Raw genomic sequence first — 4,727 nt, 5'->3', positions numbered from 1 at the left:
AGTATTATTTTATATTTGCAAATGATAAAATAATTTTATTGAAAGGAGAAAATGTCTAGTTAGAAAAGAATTAAAGCTGAATTTACACCCTCTATAAAATATCCTGTTATTGTTTACTACTGGAGTGGAAATTGTCCCCAGTCTCTAAAATCAGTCTTCATAATAAAAGTTCCTGATCCCTGACAGCACCTTGGTGAATCTACATTGTATATTGTCAATGGCTTTAATGCCCTTTTTGCATTGGAGAACAAAACGTGTGTATACTATTGAAACTGTGACCTCACAAACATGGCCATGAGCTGCTTTCTTGAACTATTGCAATTCATTTGCTGCAAGGAGACCGATAATGTTGCTTGGTTGGAAGAGTAGAGGCGAAGACTATTTTCTAAATGGGAAAGGCTTTGGAAATCTGAAGAACAGAGGGGCTTGGGAGCTCTAGTTCAGGATTCTTTTAAGGTTAACATATTGGTTCTGTTGGTGGTTAGGAAGGCAAATGCAATGTTAACATTCACTTCAAGGTGACTAGAATACAAGAGTAGAGATGGACTGCTGAGGCTGCATAAAGCTCTGGTCAGACCACATTTGGAATATTTTGTGCAGTTTTGAGCCCCAGTATCTAAGGAAGGGTGTGCTGCCATTGGAGGGTGTCCAGAGGAGGTTTATAAGAATGATCCCAGAATGAAGGGCTTGTCATATGAGGAGCAGTTGAGGACACTGGGTCTATACCCAGATGGGGGGGGGGGGGATCTGATTGAAACTTACAGAATATTGAGAACCCAGGATACAGTGGTCATTGAGAAGATGCATCCATTAGTAGGCGAGACTAGTACCTGAGGGCACAGCCTCAGAATGAAGGGACAACCCTTTAGAGCCTCAATAAGGAGGAATTTCTTCAGCTGGAGGGTGGTGAATCTATGGAACTCATTGCCACACAGGGCTGTGGAGGTCAAGTATTTAAGGTAGAGATAGATAGGTTCTTGATTAATAAGGGGATAATGGGTAATGGGAGAGGGCAGGAGAATGATTTTGAGAAACATATCATCGAATGGTGGAGCTGACTCAATGGGCTGAATGGCCTAATTCTGCTCCCACGGCTTATGGTCAGGGAGGGAGTTCTAGGATTTTGACCAAGTGACATTGAAGGAATGGCAACAATATATTTCCAAACCAGGAAGATAAATGGCTTAGGGGGAAATTTCAGTGAGTGGTGTTTCTATGTAGCACTTAAGGGACAAGATCATGAAAGAAGGTTTTGCATTCTTTTGAACCTGCCATGACTCAAGACATCATTTACAGCCAATACATTACTTTTCAATTGTTAAAATGTCATCAAGATTAAAAAGATTAAAGAAAAATAATGTTAAGTAATTTAATTCATTGTTGTTCTCTTTTATATCAACCCTTATATTGGGAGCTGTTTACTGAATGTCTTATGAACATGAGTTAACATAGAAACCAGGAGCAGGAGTAGACCATTTGGCCCTTCAAACCTCTGCCATTCAATATGATCTTCTATCTCAATGCTGTATTCCCATTTTCTCCCCAAACCCCTTGATGACTTTAACGTCTATAACTTTAACTATTTCCCAACATGTAAGAATTGCTCCACAATCTATAGAGTTTTGGAGGATAGCCACCAATGCATCCAATATTTTCAGGGTCTTTTTGGGAGATAGATTCTCAGGCCCTGGTGAATTTTCTACCTTTAACCACATTAACTTTCCCAGCACCATTTTCTTGCTAATGCTAATTCCCTTCAATTCCACCCTCTCACGAAAGCCATGGTTACCTAATATTTCTGAGATGTTATTTATGGTTTTCATTTGTGAAAACAGAATCAAAGTGTGTGCTCAAATCTTCTGCCATTTCTTTGCTTGCCATGATAATTTATCTGGCTTCTGACTGTAAGAGGCCTACATTTGTCATTACTAGCCTTTGTTTTTTCGCATATTTATAAAGGTTTTTATGGCCAGTTTCTGATTTATCTCTCAGATTTTATTTTCTCCCTGCCTGATCAATCTTTCGGTCCTCTTTCGCTGAATTCTACATGCTTCCATTCATCAACCTTGCTGTTTTTCTGGCAATTTTATATGCCTTCTCTTTGGAAAGAATATGACTCCTGATTCCTTTTGTAAACTGTGTTTGAGCACCTTTCCCTCTTTATATTTTGCATGAGATAGAAATGAATTCATGCTCATGTCCTTTAAATCATGAACCATTGCCTATCCACTGGCAACACCTTTCTTAAGGTTCACTAATCCATTCTTGCCAATTTGTACTTCATACACTTATTGCTCCCTTTATTCAAAATCAGGATCCCAGACTTGGATCCAACTACTTCATTCTCCATCAGAATGAGGAATTCTATCATCTTATGTTCACGCTTCCTCAAGGGATCCCACATAGCACGGCTGTTAATTCATCAATTTTTATTGTACAGTACCTCATCTGGTTTCTGCTTTATTCCTCAACATTTTGATCCAAGAAATCATTGCATACACACTTCAGGAAATCTTTCTCTGCAATATCATTGTTAGCTTGGTTTGTCCTATCTCTTTGCAAATTAAAGTCACCCATGATTACAGTTGTATGTTTATTGTATGTGTCTCCGATTTCTTGTTTAATATTTTCCCTGGCATCGCCATGACTGTTTAGGTGGCCTTTAGACAATTTCAACAATATGATCTGCTCCTTGATCTTTATCTCCGCCTGTACAGATTCCACATTGTTATTTTCTGAACCAATACTCGGTATTCAATTTTCACTATTACATTGAATTGTCCTTCACTAACAATGCTACTTCACCTTCTTTCCTTTCTCGTCTAACCTTTCTAAATAATAAATACCCTGGATGTTCAATTCTCTTCCTAGTAAGCCTGAAGCTGTGTCTCTGTAATTGTAACTATATCACGACTGTTTATATCTATTTACTCAATTCATCTACCTTATTGGTAATGCTCCACGCATCAAGATGTACAACCTTTAAACTTGTCTTTTTAATGATGTTAGTCATCATAGTTTAATTTCTTACTATGAGCCCATTTGTTTTTCTCCTTTGTATTTTTCTGTCTGCCACTTTTGATTCTAACCTTTCTGTCATTTGTTCCTACCCTTGTTTCTCCTTCATCTGTCTTCCTGCTCAGGTTCCTGTTCCCCTGCCATTAAGTTGCCAAACCCTTCCTTTGAAATTTCTGCTTCATTTTTCTCATGTCTAGTGGATGCGTGCCTTCCATTCACTTGTGACATGTTTCTGTTTTATTTAAATGAAATATGAACAAATCAGGTGCAAGTGTTCCACAAAAGAATTGCATATGTGATAGTGTGACATCTGAGGCAGACACAAATGTGTATAAAAACCATAGATATAATAGGCAAAACTTGCATGTCTAACTGGTGATTTCTATATTGTTTAAAGGATTGTGAGCAATCCAAGGATGAGCAGTCCCCTTCAGTCAGTCCCCTTCAGTGATCTTCAGACAACACCTGATAAGTTCCAGTGACAAAGAAAGCAGCATGTGGTGCAGGATGATAAGGTTAAGTCCATTACTAACAAGAGTCAAGAATAAGCCTCGTAAGCTGGTATACAAAGCTATATGCACACAATTACAAAATGATTCAATTGTCAAATAAAATTCACTGCGTGTTCTTCCTCAGCGGAGCCTCACCAGAATCGCAATTATCTTCTGAGAGGAATTTGCTTTCCCTTTGCTAAACATTCTTGACTTCTTTTCTCCATTAAATAACTCTTTTTAGACGTACTTCCACCTGATTTTGCTTCATGAACGTTGGAATTTGTCTTTCATGACCTCAAGCAATCTAAAAGACTTTAGAGCCAATGAAACACCTTTGCCTCAGAATCAGAGGTTGTGGCTTAACATCCCACACCAGGAATCTCAGGACAAACTCTCGAGGCTGGTGCTGCAATGGTCGCACCCAAGGAGTGTGGCTCTGTCAGATGTTCACTTTTCAAATCAGGTATTAAACTGTCTCCTCAGGCAGAGAAAAAAATATGACATTTTTTTATATTGCTCTGAGTAAAGCTAACACATGCTGAACAACTTTATTGACACCAACCCCAACAGAGATGGAAGCAAAGAGAACAGTATTTCAAAATACGTGGCTACACCCACTGAAAAAAAAAACAAATTTAAACTCTAAAATATTAAATGACACATGTCAATACTTTCCTAGAATACAATGTGAGTTTGAGTTTGAGTTCAATTTTCTTGTTGTCACATGTACCTAGATACAGTGAAAAGTGTTGTTTTGCATGCTCTCTAGGCAGATTGAATGATACAAAGTACATCAGGATAGCAGAACAGAGTGCAGAAAACAATGTGACAGCCACAAAGAGAGAGATCAGCATTAACATTTGAGAGGTCCATTCAAAAGCCTGATAACAAAAGGAAAAAGCATGATAAATCAATATCAATAGTGCCTGAACATATGACAGGTTGTATTGTTTATTTGTTGTTACTGTAATCACACTTAAACCTAGGTCTTTCAATGCCATTACCATCACTGAATTGCCAAACATCAATGTTCTCGGGATTATCGTTGACCGAATATTGAGCAGGACTATCCTATAAACACCAGATTAGAGTGGTGCTGGAAAAGCACAGCAGGTCAGGCAGCATCCGAGGAGCAGGAAAATCGACATTTCGGGCAAAAGCCCTTCATCAGGAATGAGGCTGGGAACCTCTGGGATGGAGAGATAAATGGGTGTT

Source organism: Chiloscyllium plagiosum, chromosome 20 (assembly GCF_004010195.1).
Source record: "Chiloscyllium plagiosum isolate BGI_BamShark_2017 chromosome 20, ASM401019v2, whole genome shotgun sequence".
NCBI classification, from domain to species: Eukaryota; Metazoa; Chordata; class Chondrichthyes; order Orectolobiformes; family Hemiscylliidae; genus Chiloscyllium; species Chiloscyllium plagiosum.
This window is presented reverse-complemented; position numbering follows the sequence as displayed.